This window comes from Vanacampus margaritifer, chromosome 4 (assembly GCF_051991255.1).
Source record: "Vanacampus margaritifer isolate UIUO_Vmar chromosome 4, RoL_Vmar_1.0, whole genome shotgun sequence".
NCBI lineage: Eukaryota > Metazoa > Chordata > Actinopteri > Syngnathiformes > Syngnathidae > Vanacampus > Vanacampus margaritifer.
In genome coordinates, this window is record NC_135435.1 from 3,386,254 (window position 1) to 3,406,349 (window position 20,096).

Consider the following 20,096-nt stretch of genomic DNA (forward strand, 5'->3'; position numbering starts at 1 on the left):
TTTGAATTAGAATAAACCATTTTATTCCCAAAAACCCATGTATAAATTAGCATAGGGGTGTTAGAAAAAATCGATTTGGCAATATATTGCGATATTACAGTGCGCAATTCTCGAATCGATTTGATATGCGGCCGAATAGATTTTTAAACATCAATTTTTTATGGCAATATTCAACAAAACGGCTTACGTGGGGTTAGGATTCACACATTAAGCATGGAAAAATGTTATATTAATGGAACATTAAGCCTTAATATTTTATTTCAGTGTTGTTCAGACATGAAACAGACTGCAACCTGCTTGTTAAATGCAGTGGCTTAGTTATAAGTTTGAATTTTCCGATAAATAAATACATTTTCATACAAATCTTACAGTGTACATGTACAAGTTTACTGATTAGTAATTTCTAAATTTGAGTAAAAAAAAAAATCTCAATAATTAATTTATAGATTCGTATCGGGATTAATCGGTATCGGATCGAATCGTGACCTGTGAATCTTGATACGAATCGAATCGGCAGGTACTAGGCAATTCACGCCCCTAAATTAGCATAATTGGGTACAAAGCAAGCTCCCATTGCTGTACCTTTCTGTTGTTTGTACATTTGGTTGAGAAATAGGAAAACATTGTTATATAAAGTCCACTTTGTTAGTTCCATGATGAATCCAGAAGGTGGCAATTGTTTGGGGGATCTCCTTTCCCTCATGCATTAGAAACCTCTTGTTTAATTTTGATTTGTTGGTGTTGTCTGTATAGCCGTTCAATCTCTAGTTTCACTCTTCTACCACAAGGTTTTGTGTCTGTAGTGTTAATTTCATCAACGAAAATTAAACAAAAATAATTTTGTCGCACATTTTCCATCGGACTAAAACTAGACTATGTTAGACTAAAACCCTCATTAATAAACAACAACTAGGACTAAATCAGTATGCATTTTCGTCAACTAATGAAGACGAGACGAAAATGTACTCCACTTAATAAAAACAGGACTAAACTCTATGGACATTTTAGTTCTTGAACAAAAACGATACGAATAGTACATGATTTTGTAAAATCTTGTCTCTGCTAATCTGTCACTATGACACTGTCATGTGACACACAGTGACACGCTCCCTTTAAAATCTGCAGCTAGCTAGTGCAACATGCACCAACTCAGGAGGTGGATTCACAGTGAAAGGTTAAAAAAACAAAACGTAAATTATAGCTATAACGTAATATTAATCCAACGGTTATAATTTTCCAAAAATAATGTTTTTCCGACCGCTAATGATGGCTAATTTACTATCTTGTAGCATTGAGCTATAGTAGCCACTAGTTGATATACTGTACTGTAATTGCGTGTGCAGTTGTTTTTCATCAAAAAGATGAAAGAATATTTGAAGTGAAATAGTTTTAGATCCGAAATGTCCAACATAATCTGCTGACAAAAAATATATACAGGGGTAAAATGATTGTCCTGACTAAAACTAGAATAAAATGTTGACAGTTTTTGTCGACTAAAACTACTGTAGACGAAAAAAATTATGTTTTCTTGGACTAAAATGCTACATTTATAGTTGACTAAAACTGAACTAAATACAAACGGGATGAGGTTGACTAACTAACTAAACTGTACTACTGTAAAAGTGAGACCAAATTTTAAAATGGCGGATAAAATTAACACTAGTGTGTACGCATGGGCGGAGCTGTGCGTAAATTTCCGCACGTCTTCACACACAAGCCCAATTAGATAAATCCCATGCTTTGTGTAGGAATGTTCGTACGCGCTTTTTATGCGCACTTCTGTGGCCAAACGTTTTCAGACTGACACAAATAATAATTATCATAATCATTTTCACAAAGTCTACTGCCTCATTTTTTTATGGCAATCTGCACAATTTGTAGTCCAGAATGTTATGAAGACTCAGAATAATCAGATGACTTGTAATTAATTGCTAAGTATCTCTTTTCTACTGTATTAACCGTAATAACTTAAGTGAAGAAGGCTTCAGAGCACCCAAGAAAGTACAGAAAATGCCAGGAACGTTCCCTAAAGTTGATTCAGCTGCGGGATCGGGGCACCACCAATGCAGAGCTTGTTTAGGAATGGCAGCAGACAGGTGTGAGTGCATCTGCACGCACAGTGAAGCGAAGACTTTTGGAGGATGGCCTGTCTAGAAAGGCATCAAAGACGCCACTTCTCTCCAGGAAAAACATCAGGGAGATAATGATATTCTGCTAAAAGCACAAGGACTGGACCCCTGAGGACTGACGTAAAGTCTTTTTCTGTTTGGGGCATCGGGGAAAAAAGCTTGTCCGGTGAAGAAAAGGTGAGCTGTACCATCCGTCCCGTGTCGTGCCAACGGTAAAACTCCCCGAGACCATGTGCGGGATTGCTTCTCAGCCAAAGGACTGGGCTCACTCACAGCCATGAATAAAGAACAGTACAAAAACAACATCTGAGAAGAATTTCTCCCAACCATCCAAGAATAGTTTGGTGAGGAACAATTTATTTTCTAGCATGATGGAGCACCTTGCCATAGGGCAAATGTGATTTTATAGGTTTTGTTTTTTAAATCATGGGTACTGGCATTGAAATACGGTATGCCAATTTTAGAGGAGTTTTATTTTAATATATAACACCAGATTTGGTTGGGACCTTTTTGGTGGAGATTTAGGCTACGTTCACACTGCAGGGCGAGATGGCCAATTCAGATTTTTTGTTAAATCCGAACTTTTTATGTACTGTTCACATTACAAAAACAAATGCGACATCTAATGTGAACGCAACGCGCCCGCGATCCCACTCGCATGCGCAAAGAGCACACGTCGAGTGACGTACACTCAAAACAACGTCACGTTGCAGTGTTCACGGAAGTTGCCCGACCCGCATTTTATTGCCAGCCAAACTGCCAAGGCAAGCGAATTTTATCAGTGTCATATGCAAATTTAGCTGTGCCAACGCACGCTACAGATTGGTGGAGTGGTGGACTCGTTTCGCGGACGTATTAGGAGTTCGATTCATGTGTCTTGTCTGCATGCATTATGCAAATTCAGCTGTGCGAACGCCTGTGTTCCTTTTTTTTTTCCTGAGAGAGCTCAGTATTGTTCATTCGGTAATTTTACCGATTCAAATTTTACCGTGCTCCTGGTTGGTGGACTTTTTTCACGCTCGCTCCTGGTTGGCTGCTGTCCTCGGCTTCCTCATGCGTCAATTTTGAATGTGCTGTTTACAAACAGCAACAGAAATTCGTCTGACTCATTTTTTCATCTCATGTCGCAAGGTTGGAAGAGGTAATAGAAATATTTGGAGGAAATGAGGGGACACTCCTCAACCTTCTCATTTCATTGAGAAGTCTACCAAAGATGACGTTGCGTCATCGCCGTTCGTGATGAACCGTCTGCAGGGCTGAATTTCTACTATCGCCGGAGCAGAAAGGAATTACACATCTCCACCATCTCTTCTCAGATAATATGTTTAGATCATATACATCCTTGCTCCAAAAATACAAAATAAAAAACTGAATTTTTTTACATTATCTGCAAGTAGTTAAAAGTATGATAAAGAAACAAATTCCAACACTTCGGGGTACGCGCAAACCGCCTGTTTTAGCTAAAAATATTACCAAGCTTTCTCCGACAACAACAAAAAACTCTGGAGGCCATCTGGAGGCCTGGGGGCGGCTGGGGCTGGGTTGGGGTGGATGGCGGGGGTGGATGGGAGGCGGGGGGTCGTGGGGGGAGCGGGGGCTGTGGACCGGTGGGGTGCCTGGCGAGCCTGCAGTGCCCCGTCCTGCTGCGTTGGGTTTGGGGCACGGGCCGTGTTGGGGTGGGGGGCGCTCCTGCTCCTGGGTTTGCTCTCCGGCCAGTGGCCCCTGCGGGGCCTGGGGGTTGTCCCTTGGCGCTGCCGTGGCCTGGGGGGCTCTGGATGTTGCGCTTGCTCTGTCCTGGCAGGGGATTGACGGCGCCCCTCTTTGGTGGAGATTTTCATGCATTCCAGATCCACCACACCAGCATCTATCGAAACTCAGACACAATCTGCTTCTTCCTCTGGTCGTTGAATCGGTGGAGGCTGGTGTCTGTGGATCACTCTGCTTCGTCTGTCCTTCCTTCCTTTCCTCAGTCTCTCCTTTGGTCTCTTGAGGTCTCCCTCATTTGTTGGAATTTAGATGTTTCTGGGGTTGGTGAAGGACTCTGGTTGGTGGCCCGGTGGGTGGTGTCTGGTTTCCCTTTCCTTTCTTTTCTTTGGTCCTTCCTTGGGTCTCCTGACGGCCTCACGACTCTGGCTGGATTCTGAAGTGTTCGATTTAGGTGAACGGTATGGGATTTTTTAAATAGGTTTTAGGTGAACTAATGAATACACACTCACACATGCACATACACGTCCACATACAAAATAAAAATTAATAAAAATTAATTAATAAAATAAAATAAAAAAACAGCTTTGTATATATTCACAGACATGTCTCCCTTCCAAGCACTCTCACGCCCGCACACAGCGCAGATCAGGCTTTTGATAATATATGAATTATATGTTAATTATATGCGTGCGGATGAGCGTTCACAGTGCAGACGCATCGCATACATATCCGATTTATATCCACAAATAAAAGAGGCCAAGGTCGGGTGTGAAAAAATCTTAATTGTACTGTTCACACTGCATGAAAAAAATCTGATACTTTTTATTTTTATATTTATATTATATTTTTAATCTTTACTTATTGTTGTTGTTTTTATTGGAGTACAGACATTAAAATATGACGATTTCAGGGGACTTTTAAAACACCATATGTGGATAGGAACGGTTTTGGTCTCATATCATCCAGAATTTAATTTATCTTGTGACACGGAAAGGATTATTTTGATTCTTGTTTATTTTTTTTATTTTTGTTTTGTTTGTTTGTTCAGTTGTTTTTTTTGTAATAAGTCAAGGGGAAGGACAGTGAAATATGCAGATTTCAGGAAACTTATTTACTTAAAAACAACACTAGATTTGCATGGGACCTCGTTGCTTTTCAGCTTCCATCTGACGTCACTCAACTATTATTTGTAGTCTTTTATTTTGATGGTTGCCCTCGCAGTGTGTTGGCTGGGTTTTACCGTAATGCCGCATACGAACAAAATTGGGGCAGCTGCTTTAACTTCGAGTGAAGGCTGGCTTGACCAGTGTAACGTCCCCCCATTTCGAGGTCGAGTCTGCTTGCTGTAGCTTATTGAGTCTTAGTAATATTTGATAAGTCTTTACTTTTCACATTGATCAAAAAATGTCTTTGCGACACGCATGTGGTTTAAACACAGTGTACCAAAATGCTTAACTAAAAAAAAAAAACTCTTCACAATGGCAAAAGTGCCCACGTCCATATCAACAAATGATCAACACTAAATTAAAGACAATCCGGGAGGTGCTTTCGTCGCTTGAATTGAGCAAAATCTCGACCTATTCTTTTCACAACCTGTAGGGCATTTGTACTACGACAGAAAGGGGATAGGTTCAATATGATACTTTTTTTTCATTTAACACCAGTGAGTCTGAAAGCAATTGTCTCATGCAAACATCAACAACGATAACAACAAATATAGTCCACGTACCAATCTTTCTTCTTGATGTGAGTATTTGACTCCGATAAAATGAGCTGGGAATTCTGGGGTTTCTTCTTCCAGTTGCCAAATACTTCGTCCGGTGCTGTTTTTCCTTGAACAATTTTTTTTTTCGTCTCAGACTCACAGGCAGTCGGTGGAAAACGTCGTTGCAGCCAAAGGGAAATGGGCGGGTCTAGATTTGTTTAGTCAACCTTTCAACCAATCAGATTGCAAAACTGTCTACTGAGCCAATTGTAATCGTCTCTTAAAATATAGCGAGGAAACAATTGGTTGGTTTAGCAATGACGTTCAAGTTGAAACGCTTTTACACCGGGAGAATAATTGATTTGTATTTTGATTGATATTGGTTGTTGATTGAGTCTCTTAAAAATTCCAACAACAAGAGAGGTACAAATATTTTTGACACATACTCTAATTTATTTTATTGAAAGTCTTGCAATAATTTATGTATATTTATTTACTAAACTCTTACTATATTCATGTGTAACTTTTGCTTTGTTGGCTGAACTCAAATGCCTGATTGTTTGCATATAATTCTCTTGTTGTTTCTCGTTTGTTGTTGATAAAGGATTTGATTTGTCAAGTTATTATGACCATAAACAAATTAAAAAAATAATAATAATGCTGCATTCGAGGAAGGTAGGAGGTCAGACTTTTCCGATCCGACCAGAAAGAGTGCACTGGAATATCCTATTGAAATGAGAGGTCCGAATTGCAAAGTCGAGAGAGGTTAAAAAAGAAAAGAAAAAAAAGACCCGCGACTTCACCGGCCAGCTTCCATCTGACGTGTCAGTGAAATTTAACATGCTTATATGAAGTTAAGATATTAATTTATTTACATAAATGAAGGAAATTAAATAAGGAAGGAAGGAAGGTTTGTTGGAGGTAAAAATGAATGACTTGTGACTAACCAAAACAAACAAACTAAAAAAACAAACAAACAAATGAATAAACAAACAAAAAACAATTTATCAGAAGCAGATATCTTTGTGGTTTACATTTTTCTGGAATGCTTTGAGGTTGCACTCGCAACTAGTAGAATCCAAGTAGGATAAATCCAACTACCCACCTTGCTCAAATGCAGCATTAGTTCATTATTTTATAAATCTCTACGATTGGCTGGCAACCAGTTCAGGGTGTACCCCGCCAACTTCCCGAAGCCAGCTGGGATAGGCAAAAGCACCCCCCATCCACCCCGCGACCATTGTGAGGACAAGCGGTTAAGAAAATGGATGGATGAATGGATATATAACCCATGACCTTGAGCATGTGGACGCTGCAGTCGTATTGGGTGTGGCAAAGTGAAGCGATTTTGTAAAGACGCCTGCTCCCCTTGGAGATGTATTATCAAGCCACAACTCATACGGAATGAACCATTGCTTTTGATTGTATGATGTCATTCTAACTCTGTACGTCCATCCATCCATTCATCTATCCATTCATCCATTCACTACCACTTATCCGGGATCGGGTCGCGGGGCAGCAGCATTAGCAGAGAAACCCAGATTTCCCTCCTCCCAGCCACTTTGACTTGCATGGGGATCCCAAGGACTTCCCAGGCCAGCCAAGAGACATAGGGTTAATCTCATTCCTCTAATTGCAAATTCCTAGGTCCTTTGTTTACATGATAGCACCTCCCACCAGAAATACCATCGAGGAGGGAGGAGATTGACAAAGAAGAAAGAAAGAAGGTTGAAATGTTATAGGGTAATGAAGAGACAATTGCTCCTCGATGCCGTCTTTCAATGGAGACGTCTTCTAAAGACGATATCACGCCATTGACGCATGTCAGAAATGTCTGCAAGTCAGAATTATTAATATCACTTGTTGGAATTTATTTCTATATTAATATAAACTCAAGTTAATAATCTGACTCCAATTTGTGACCTTACCAAACTATCACCCATCCAACAATAGCGTGCTCGTTCTGCAATAGAAAGGTATCAGGAAGCCGGCATTTTCACACACGAGTGGATTTATTCCTAACACTCAAATCTAATACAAAACAGCTGGGGTCCCGGGTCCCTATCAATACAATTCTATACGTCTCTGTCTCAAGCAGCCGACGTAGTCTCATCCGAGTTGCCCCAGTGAATAGTTATACTACACAGTATTTAAATGACAGAAACAAAGGCATCCTGACATTATTCTATTGGCTACGTGTTTTCTGCAGTTTAACTTTAGCTTGCTTTTCATTGGCCGATCTTCATCCGCAGCGTCACTGGATGGCTTCTCCTGTTTTGTACTTTTCCGCCCCGGTGTAAAACAAATGTGATTTACAACATACTTTGATCTTATCGCGGCTCTGCATCTCCCCTTGCAATTAGCATCCTTTGTTCTGAAACATTCCATTCCTGCAACCCCCATTCACACAAACTCTTAGATTCCTTTACACTCCAAATGTCCACTTTATGCTTTATATTTTTTTAAGTAAGTAAGTAAATAAAGTCAAGCATCACTAATGGGTCTGAATGTCTTGGAATTACAAAAGAAAAAAACATATCTATGTTGTAGTATAGATATCTTGCTTGTGCATTACTTTAAAAATGTGAGAAACTGTGAAGAACCATCAAAAAGTAGCTTCTCATCAAAATATGTATATTCAAACTACAATAATCAAGAAACGACACAAACTTGGATTAGAATTTATTTAAAGTCATGCGCCATTTACAGTGTAGCTGGTACATGACCGTTTTCATACAATCACAATCCGGGATCGATAAGACTTCCGCAGTGAATTCTTCAGAAGTCTCTCGACTTGAGCTAGCCGGTGGAAGTTCCTCGAAGGCGTGTATTTCTGCACTTTCAGCGAATGCTTGATAATGCAAAGCCACACAAAAATACACGGATTGAGGATCGTTTGCACTCACCACGATCGACAGAAATAATCCTGCTTCACTCGGTGCTCAGTCTGTGCATTTTTTCAACGCTTCACATTATCAAGCATTCGCTGAAAGTGTTGAAGCGCACACGAAAAGGTGGGCACTTCCATCAATCATCAATTCCACCATGCCACACCACTGGCTAATACGTTTGCCATATATGTTCGCTTGGGAGGGGCCACTTGGCTCTATGCTATGTCTGCAGCAGAACTGGAAAAAATAAAAAGGACAAGAAAATCGATCTCCATGTTCAATGTCCAAAGGGTTTGTGGTTCCCTTGCTGTCAAGGTCTGTGACTAGAAGGAGTAGGACTTCAAAGCAGCAACAGGTCGTTGTAAAACTCAAATAATTTATATCGATCCATCCATCCATTTTCTTAACTGCTAGTCCTCACAAGGGTCGCGGGGGGCGCTGGAGTCTATCCCAGCTGGCTTCGGGCAGTAGGCGGGGTACACACTGAACTGGTTGCCAGGCAATCGCAGGGCACACAGAGACGAACAACCATCCACACTCACAATCACACCTATGGACAACTTGGAGAGTTCAATTAACCTGACATGCATGTCTTTGGAACGTGGGAGGAAACCGGAGTACCCGGAGAAAACACACGCAAGCACGAGGAGAACATGCAAACTCCACCCAGGAAGGCTGAATACCAATTCCTACCAATTAGGTAGGAGCATAAATTACAAAGTAGAAACAAATCAAGAATTATTGTTAGAAAAAAAAACTCACTGCCACGAACAAGAGAACTGGACTGTCTGTAACCCAAAGAGACATAAACCAGAATTCACACATACATATGGTATGCTGGGGAGTGGGAAGCCTTCAACAAAGAACTAATTACCAATTGCCCGCAGGTGTGCACCTCCATGCTCAGCTGCCCCACCTAGTAGGGGCAACTAAAAGATCAATCACCCCATTACTTATGATTTTAAAGAGGATAAGCATTTTCCTCTCCATAGAGACGCTCATTATAAAAGCTTATGTCGCTTCAAGAAGTTAATGCTTTGTCCATAATATATAAAATATCGGGACAATAGTTTTGATATTTTCAGAGATGAATGTGGGCATAAGTCGTCCACATAGATTTTTTTGTGACGATCTGTTGCAGTTTGGCGACATTCAGCAATGCAAGATTTTTTTACGTTTACATTTATAAGCGTTTGAGAGTGTCCTCGGCTCTTGTTATATAGAAATATGTACAACGTTTACAAACATGCCATGCCACATTGCACAATGCCATACAAAAACCTTGCAGATTCACTTTGTAAAGTTTGCACGGCAACATTGATAGAGGTAATTAGCCTAATGGGCTGCGCATGTAAAAATATTTTTAGAAAGGCCGTGATAGGCTGTTGGAGATAAGACTGGCTGGTCTTAATAAAAAAATTAAAAATAATAAAAAAATATACTGTGAAGAAAATTGAATTTTCTTCACAGTATATTTTTAATGTCTAAGTGATAAACAACTCAACATTAATATTTCACAACACAAGAGCTACTATTACACTAATACAGGGGTGGCCAAGCTTGGTCCTCGAGATCCTGTTTTCTGTGTTTCTTTCCACTAACACACCTGATTCATGATCAGGATCGTTATCAGGCTTCTGCAAAGCTTGCTGATGAGCTGATCATTAGATTCAGCTGTGCTGAAGAAGAGAGACATGGAAAACAGGCTGGATAGTGGCTCTCATGGACCGAACTTGGCCACCCCTGCACTAATACATTTGTAGAGCTACATGCCTTAAGAGGAGGGGGTGGGGGCAAAAGCATCTTGATGGGCGGACACGACCCCCAAAGGCCGTCCGTGGTGGTGTGGTGTGGCTCACTTCCAATGTTCATTTTAGGATATTGCTTCTGTGTACTGTTTTGTGGTCTCTCATATAAACAGCTGGGATAGGCTCTAGTATGCCTGTGACCCTAGTGATGATATGTGATTCAGTGAATGGATGGACTTTTTTCTACGTCTACACATGCCTCACAATTTTCATAGGAATAGGACAGTCAAATGTACCCAGACTGTATTTTGTTTAACTGCTGTAGGGGACGATACAGAGACATTTTGTTTTTGTAATTCTGCATGACAATGTTAAGGCCCAATGAGTGTGTAAAGTTTTTTGAGTTCTTGTGAATGTTTAGGGGCCTTCAAAACATGATTTATTTTGCATAATAATAATAATAATAATAATAATAATAATAGTAATAATATATAATAATAATAGATAATAATAATAGATAATAATAATAGATAATAAGAAGGATAATTGATACAAAAATAATATAGGACCTCGCTATGGTCGATCATCGGGCCCTAATAGCGGCACTTCAGAATTACCATGTCGCCTAAATTACAGCCTTTCGGCATCTTCTTGTGGACACATACATTTTCCCCCCCTGTTTATGAGTTTGTTTTTTGTTTGTTTTTGATGAACGAAACTGGTTTCCTTGTGGATATGGCCCGAGATGGTCATATGAGGCTTTTGAGAACTTATTGACGGCCTTGGCTCAAGGTTTGGAGAGGATCGTTCAGTAACCAGAAGGTCAGCTGTTTGATCTCCGCTCTCCCCAAGTCATTTGTCGTTGTGTCCTTGGGCAAGGCACTTGTCAGGTTCATTCAACCTAAAACACTTAATAAACAGACAGGGAAGGAAAACAAGTGATACATATATTCTTATTACTTGCGAGGAGAATGAACAGAGATGTGCAGATCACGTTCTTTGTCTTTTTATTGGGTTGACGTATCACATGGACATTACTGCTCTGAGGGGTTTGGGGAAATACGTAGAAGCAATGTGACAATCATTTAAAGAAATTAGTCACTACACAGGCAACAATGCAAACATTTCAAACATTCCTTAACACTACTTGTCTTGTGATGTGGGCACAGTTCCTGTCTTGAAGCTTCGTGACTGCAGTCGACTCCAACTCGCACAGTTCAAACAGATGTCACATTGTTGAATAAAGTCACAATGTTGAATAAATGCTTTGCAATTAATAAAAGACTAAACATGGCATAATTAAGATACATTTATCCAACAACACTTCACACACATTGCCTCCAGTGCTACTCACACTGGTGTATGGAAGGTGCGAACGTTTGGTGGTGGTCGGAGGGAACGTAGGCACACACTGGCAGCCACGCTTCCGCCAACCTGCCAGGGCAGCTGTGGCTACTTTAAGTAGCTTACTGCCACCACAGTGTGAGCGCATGAATAATGCATCCATTTTATAGTAAAGCGTCTTTAAGTGTCTAGGAAAGCATTATACAAATCCGATGCATTCTTCTTCCGTCCGTCCGTCCGTCTTCTTCCACTTATCCGGGGTCGGGTCACGGGGGCAGCGGCTTTAGCAGGGAAGCCCAGACTTCCCTCTCCCCAGCCACTTCAGCCAGCTCATCCGACGGGACCCCAAGGCGTTCCCAGGACAGCCGAGAGACATAGTCTCTCCAGCGTGTCCTGGGTCGTCCCCGGGGCCTCCTGCCGGTAGGACATGCCCGGAACACCTCCCCAGGGAGGCGTCCAGGAGGCATCCGAACCAGATGTCCGAGCCACCTCAACTGGTTCCTCTCAACGTGGAGGAGCAGCGACTCGACGCTGAGTCCCTCTCGGATGACCGAGCTTCTCACCCTATCTCTAAGGGAGAGCCCGGCTACCCTGCGCAGGAAACTCATTTCGGCCGCTTGTATCCAGGATCTTGTTCTTTCGGTCACGACCCACAGCTCGTGACCATAGGTGAGGGTAGGAACGTAGATCGACTGGTAAATCGAGAGCTTTGCCTTTCGGCTCAGCTCCTTCTTCACCACAACGGACCGATACAGCGTCCGCATCACTGCAGACGCTGCACCGATCCGCCTGTCGATCTCCCGCTCTAACCTACCCTCACTCGTGAACAAGACCCCAAGATACTTGAACTCCTCCACTTGGGGCAGGACCTCCTCCCCGACCCGGAGAGGGCACTCCACCCTTTTCCGACTGAGGACCATGGTCTCGGATTTGGAGGTGCTGATCCTCATCCCAACCGCTTCACACTCGGCTGCGAACCGCTCCAGTGAGAGCTGGAGGTCACGGCTTGATGAAGCCAACAGCACCACATCATCTGCAAAAAGCAGAGATGCAATGCTGAGGCCACCAAACCGGACCCCCTCAACGCCTCGGCTACGCCTAGAAATTCTGTCCATAAAAGTTATGAACAGAATCGGTGACAAAGGGCAACCTTGGCGGAGTCCAACCCTCACCGGAAACAAATTCGACTTACTGCCGGCAATGCGGACCAGACTCTGACATCGGTCGTACAGGGACCGAATAGCCCGTATCAGGGGGCTCGGTAACCCATACTCCCGAAGCACCCCCCACAGAACTCCCCGAGGGACATGGTCAAACGCCTTCTCCAAGTCCACAAAGCACATGTGGACTGGTTGGGCGAATTCCCACGCACCCTCGAGGACCCTGCTAAGGGTGTAGAGCTGGTCCACTGTTCCACGGCCGGAACTAAAACCACACTGCTCCTCCTGGATCCGAGATTCGACCTCCCGATGGACCTTCCTCTCCAGCACCCCTGAATAGACCTTACCTGGGAGGCTGAGGAGTGTGATCCCTCTAAAGTTGGAACACACCCTTCCCCTTCTTAAAAAGGGGAACCACCACCCCGGTCTGCCAATCCAGAGGCACCGTCCCCGATGTCCACGCGATGCTGCAGAGATGTGTCAACCACGACAGCCCCACAACATCCAGAGCCTTTAGGAACTCCGGGCGGATCTCATCCAACCCCGAGGCCCTGCCACCGAGAAGCTTTCCAACCACCTCGGCGACTTCGACCCCAGAGATAGGGGAGCCCACCTCAGAGTCCCCAGACCCTGCTTCCTCAAAGGAAGGCGTGTTGGTGGAATTGAGGAGGTCTTCGAAGTACTCCCCCCACCGGTTCACGACGTCCCGAGTCGAGGTCAACAGCACTCCGTCTCCACTATACACAGTGTTAACGGTGCACTGCTTTCCTCTCCTGAGACGCCGGATGGTGGACCAGAATTTCCTCGAAGCCGTCCGGAAGTCATTTTCCATGGCCTCACTGAACTCCTCCCATGTCCGAGTTTTTGCCTCAGCGACCGCCAAAGCCGCATTCCGCTTGGCCAGCCGGTACCCGTCAGCAGCCTCTGGAGTCCCACAGGCCAAAAAGGCCCGATAGGACTCCTTCTTCAGCTTGACGGCATCCCTTACCGCTGGTGTCCACCAGCGGGTTCGAGGATTGCCGCCACGACAGGCACCAACCACCTTACGGCCACAGCTCCGATCGGACGCCTCAACAATTGAAGCGCGGAACATGGTCCACTCGGACTCAATGTCCCCCGCCTCCCCCGGGACAATGGAGAAGCTCTGCCGGAGATGGGCGTTGAAACTCTTTCTGACAGGGGATTCTGCCAGACGTTCCCAGCAGACCCTCACAGTACGTTTGGGCCTGCCTGGTCGGACCGGCATCTTACCCCGCCATCGGAGCCAACACACCACCAGGTGGTGATCAGTTGACAGCTCCGCCCCTCTCTTAACCCGAGTGTCCAACACATACGGCCGCAAGTCCGATGACACGACTACAAAGTCGATCATCGAACTACGGCCTAGGGTGTCCTGGTGCCAGGTGCACATATGGACACTCTTGTGCTTGAACATGGTGTTCGTTATGGACAGTCCGTGGCGAGCACAGAAGTCCAATAACAAAACACCACTCGGGTTTCGATCAGGGGGGCCATTCCTCCCAATCACGCCCCTCCAGGTCTCACTGTCATTACCCACGTGAGCGTTGAAGTCCCCCAGTAGAACGAGGGAGTCCCCAGGGGGTGCGCTCTCCAGCACACCCTCCAAGGACTCCAGAAAGGGTGGGTACTCTGAGCTGCTGTTCGGTGCATAAGCACAAACAACAGTCATGACCCGTCCCCCCACCCGAAGGCGGAGGGAGGCTACCCTCTCATTCACCGGGGTAAACCCCAACGTACAGGCGGCTAGCTGGGGGGCAATGAGTATGCCCACACCTGCTCTGCGCCTCTCAGCGTGGGCAACTCCAGAGTGGAAGAGGGTCCAGCCCCTCTCGAGAGGATTGGTACCAGAACCCAAGCCGTGTGTGGAGGTGAGTCCGACTATATCTAGTCGGAACTTCTCAGCCTCGCACACCAGCTCGAGCTCCTTCCCTGTCAGAGAGGTGACATTCCATGTCCCCAGAGCTAGCTTCAGTAGCCGGGGGTCAGACCGTGTTGGGTCTGATATTACAGATCCCCTTAGTTACCGACCGTGCACAAAGGAAAAACGAGGCAGAAGCTGTGCTTTGTTTCAATGCAACCGCGGCTGGGGAGAGAAGGGGAGACGTGAGACGTTAACTCACGCTCGGCTCCGTCCGACTCCCTCCCCTCCCCCGGCCACAAGTCGCTTTTATTACAGTTAAGTTTCAGTTTCATTTTCATATAAACATGGTTAAGTTTCTGTTTTCATATGTCATGGAAAAACACAGAACAGTTTGAGCAAGTTGAGCCGCGCCTTAGGCGCCGCCTCTAAACGACAGTTGATAATATAAAAACATAAAAATATATACAGGATATTCTTTAAAATACACATAATGTTAAGACTACTGTTTTAAGCAACTTCACATTCCCTCCTGTTGTGGATTTAAAAGGACATCAGTAAATACTAAAACAATTGAAGTTTTCTCAGTATTACTTCATTAATAGATTCACAACATTTGAACCATTCTCAGGAAATGGCGAAAACCCTTAACTTAAAAATTCCATAACTCCCCCACCGCACGGTGACGAGAACCTCTTGGTCTGAGAATGGAACTGAATTTGAAGTTAGGAAAACACAATAAGATGAGGGTCACACTTTTGTGTTGGTCTCCACAGTGTCAGTGATCTTCCAGGTGATGGTGGAATCGGACATGGCAAAAACTGAATCCCACCCCTCCCCATATTTCATCCCGTCCCACTCTGGTTGAATCCCTGCATACCACTGTGGTGTTGGATATGCGCTTCCAGTCACCAGTGTAGTAGTATCGAAGTACCCCATACTACAGGGAGTGCACCTGCTTCTGAGTCCTTCTAGGGGCACCACAAGATCTACAGTTCCAGGGGCCTGTGGGGAGCAGACGGTGTAGGCGTACTCGAGGGTTTTGGGGTTCAGCCAAGTTGGACACTGTAAACGTGACGCTTCAGGGCCCCAGATTTGCGTTTTTATCTTCGTGGCGCTTGTGGTGATGGTTAGCCACAGGCAAAGTCCAAACAATGTCTGAAAAAGGGTCATCTTCTCCTTTGTTCTTCTTCTTTTTGACAAGAATCAGGGGGTAATCCCTTATCTGAGTTTGGTGACCTTTTTGCAGTGACTCTGGTGGATCCACGTCTCTCTCTCAGCGATTTTGAGAGCGGTGGGTGTGGTCAGGAGAACAACGAATGGGCCGTCCCAGCGTGGGCTCGACCATGTTTTCCTTTTTATCACCTTCACCAACACCAGGTCACCCGGGGTCACCGTCTCCTGTGCAGGGGGAAGAGAGGTAGAGGGCAGATCATTTGCTCTTGACACAGTCCGTTCTTTAAACAAGTCACATAACCATTTAGTCAGTGGATCTGCCTCTCCTGTTTTGTCTGACCATGGCTGATTTTCCCATAAGGGGAGCACAAAGGGTCTGCCTGTTACTGCCTCAAAGGGCGTGATCCCTTGTGGGTTTGGCGTTATTCTCATGTAAGTTTTTACTAGAGATAAACACTCAGGCCATGGTTTTTTGGTTTCTTCCATGGTCTTTTTGAGTCTTAGTTTAATAGTACCGTTGGTCCGTTCAACTAAGCCTGCGCTCTGTGGATGGTATGCACAATGATTTTTTAGGGTGATCCCTAAATGGATGGCCATATTGTCAACGATGGTATTTACAAAATGGCTACCGTTATCACTCCACAAGACTCGTGGAATGCCATGTTCTGGTATTATGTGTTTACAAATAGCTTTAGCTACTGTGAGGGCGTTTGGATGTTTTGAAGGAACAAGTTCAACCCATTTAGTTAGTGAGTCTACTAACACTAAACAGTACTTGTGCTGACCACTTCTGTGTAGTTCAATAAAGTCCATGTGTAAAACTTCAAATGGGTAGGAGCCCACTGGGCATTTCCCTCTCTGTGGTCTTAAGTTTCCCTGAGCATTGTGACGACAACACACCATACATGACCTACAAAAAGTTTTAAAATAGGTTTGTAAGCCCTGTGGTATTGTCATTGTCTGTTCTACCATAGATATCATCCCTCCTGTTGAGACATGGGACTTCCCATGACTCAATGTGGCTACTGCGTGGAACAGACTGCGGGGAATGACTGGTCGGTCTTCTTTGTGGTAGAGGCCTTCTGGGGTGAGTTCAATGTTCATCATTTTCCATAGTGTTTTTTCTTTGTCTGGAGCGTTGTTTTGCATGTCAATTAGTACTTGTTTTGGAATGTTGTTGTGTTGTTGTGTTTCTTTCTGGTTGGCGAGCATGACGATCTTTGTTTTGTCTTGGCCTGCTTGTTTGGCTGCCAAATCTGCTTTTGCATTTCCTACAGAAACGGCGTCTTTTGCTGAGGTGTGAGCTTTGCATTTGCATACTGCTATTTTGGAGGGTAGCAGTACAGCGGCCAAAAGGTCAGTGAGTAATTTGGCGTGTTGAACAGGTTTTCCTGTTGATGTTTTCATTCCTCGTCGAGCCCACATGGCGGCAAAGATGTGCAATGTCGAGTGGGCGTATTGGCTGTCGGTCCAAATTGTTACTGCTTTGTCTTTGAATAATTTACATGCTTCTGTTAGCGCGATGAGTTCTGCTGCTTGTGCTGACAGATTTCCTATTAATCGTCCGCTCTTCAGTGTCTTTTGTTGTGTGACCACAGCATAGCCTGTGTTGGTGTTGCCTAGTTCATCTTTGCTTGAGGAACCATCTACAAACACTGCTTCTCCTTCTTGTAAGGGTGTGTCTAACAAATCTCTTCTTGGTTTGCAGATTTCCTCGGTGGCTTCTGTGCAACTGTGTGGTGTCCCATCTGTCTCCACTGGGAGGAGACTTGCAGGATTGAGAGTGCTGCATCTCTTGATGGTAAGATGGGGTTGGGACAACAGTACAGCTGTTAGGCCAAGATGTCTTGCTGGTGAGAGAAATGACATCTTTGTTTGAGTCAAAAGAACATCTACTGAGTGTGTTACTAGTAGAGTGGTGGGATGGAACAACACCAATTCGGCGGATGCTTGGACAGCCATTGCTGCGGCACACACTGCTTGGACACACTGGGGCAGGGCTCTGGCGACAGCATCAAGTTTCTTTGAGTAGTAGGCCACTGGTCGCATTTGTGTACCATGTTGTTGGAGTAGGACGGATGTCATGAATCCGTCTTTGCAGTCCACTGTTTGGGTGAACAGTTTCTTGTAGTCGGGTAGGCCCAAGGGGCCTGTGCTTGTGATGGTCTGTTTTATCTGATTGAACTTCTCATTAGCTTCTTTCGTCCATGTGATGGGATCGGCCAGGGCGATGTCTTCTTGGTAAATTAAATCCACCAGTGGTTGCGTTATTTCGGCGAAGTCCAGAACCCATAGACGGCAAAAGTTCACTAGGCCTAGGAAGGCCATCATCTGTCTTTTGGTCTTTGGTTTGGGGGCATCAAGGATAGCTTGTTTCCGATCAGAGGTTAGTTTTCTTCCTTCTGCCGATATGATGTGACCTAAGAAAACTACTTCGGTCTGAGTCCACTGTAGTTTGGTCAGTGAGGCTTTGTTTCCTGTCTTTGCCAGGTGTTGACACAGTTTCACTGCTTCTTCTTGATTTTCTTCTTTGGTTGGACTGGCGATGAGAATGTCATCTACGTAAATCAAGATTTGAGTGGTTTCACTGTGTTCATGGAGGCTCAGACAGTTGTTGATTTCTTGAGAGAAAATGGTGGGGCTCTCTGCATAGCCTTGGGGTAGTCTCGTATAGGTGTACTTCTTTTGATTAAAGGTGAAACCAAACCAATGACGGGCAGACTCGTGCAATGGGATGGAAAAGAAGACGTTGCTTAGATCAATTACTGTGAACCATTTCTGTTGTGGCTTCAGCGCATTGAGTAGAGTGTGGGGGTCGGGGACGCAGGGGGCTCTCTGTTTTACTGCCTGATTTACGGCTCTTAAGTCGTGGACCATTCGCCAGGTCGTGGTGTCTGCTTTCTTTACTGGAAAGATTGGAGTGTTACAAGTTACCTTGGGGGCTTCTATGAGCACTCCAGCTTTTACCATGTTCATGATTACTGGTGTGATTCCTTCTTTGGCATCAGGTTTGAGTGGGTATTGATTGATTCGTGGGCGATAGTTTGTTCTTGGTTCAATTGTTACTTCTGTGGCTGTGGTCATTAGGCCCACATCGGTTTTTGACGCTGACCACAGCTGAGGTGGTATTTGATCCATGACGTCTTTTAGTGCCAGGATCGTGGTTTCCTCCGGATGTCATGTACTTAGGTGGGTGCTGGGGACAAATGTTGTCACCCAGTTTAGTTTTTTCCTCCAGACCACGTTTCCTGATGACATGATGCGTTTAAATCTTCCATCTTGACATGGAGTCCACGGGAGTCGTTGTTCGGACCATGTTACATCTCTTATTTTTGATCCTATGTCTTTCCATCTCCAGCCTGTTGGTTTTGCCAGTGAAATGTGGAAGGGAATGCCAAAGCCTTCATATGTGGTTAATGCATATATGTAATCTGGAAAGATTACTGTGGCTGCCATCCATCCTGCCTGTTCGTCCCAAATTAGGTCCTTTATTTGGGCCCGCATGGTTGTCAATCGGGACCATTGATCAAAGAAGTCTCTGTCCTCTCTGTTCGGGGCGAAGCGGATGGTGGAGTGAAGTGGGTACGTGGTTTGGGGCACCCAATTTGAATTTGGTAGGATTTGTTCTGGCATCTGTTGCAGATTGTTTGTTACTGATGTTGGACCTTTTTGGATCGGATCCAGACTGTAGAATGGGCGTGGTTTGTCTTTTCCTTCTAGTACTAACATCTGCATTGGTGTTTCTTGTCCTCTTTTTGTCACGACCATGCTAGAGCCTTCGACCATTAATACAAGGCTCATGGTTTTTATCAAATCTCGTCCGATGAGGTTTTCAGGACAACGAGGCACGTAAACGAAAGTTTGATCTGGGTATTCTGTTCCGTCTTCATCAATAATGGTCAGTGGTTCGGTAAAGTAATGGATGGCTGGTCTACCTCCCACTCCTATGACCATTATTGTGCTTTTTGACAATTTGACACCTGTTGGTAGATCAGTGATCACGGAGGATTGTGCTCCTGAATCCACAATGAATTTCAATGTTGTAGTAAATGGCCCTAAGCCTAGTTTTCTTACTGTTGGGTCAATAGAGGACATCTGGCTAAACAGGACTGTCAGGTCAAGCACCTCGACGATCGTTCTGGTGTCATCAGGGTTTTCATCACATGACCTTTCCTGCTCGCGTCATTCGGTTGGATCCCAGTGGTCAGATTTTGGGGTCTCAATTTTTTGTTTGGAGCGGCAATCTCGGGCGAAGTGGCCGTACTTGCCACAATTGTAGCACACATCCTGTCTGGTGGCTGGTCGGCCTCTTCCTCTTCCGCGTCCACGTCCTCTACCCCGATTGGGTTGGTTTTGG

The 20,096-nt window shown here is 44.5% G+C and overlaps 1 protein-coding gene across 2 annotated transcripts in view; it reads right to left on the reverse strand.

Moving 5' to 3' along the window:
• The window catches only part of ccdc102a (coiled-coil domain containing 102A), a 39,575-nt gene extending 33,847 nt beyond the window's left edge, over positions 1-5,728 (reverse strand). For both annotated transcript variants that reach the window (XM_077564188.1, XM_077564187.1), the window contains exon 1: positions 5,566-5,728. The gene's annotated coding sequence lies outside the window, so the exon portion shown is untranslated. The remainder of the gene's footprint in view (positions 1-5,565) is intronic.
• Between the last annotated feature and the right edge of the window lie 14,368 nt (positions 5,729-20,096).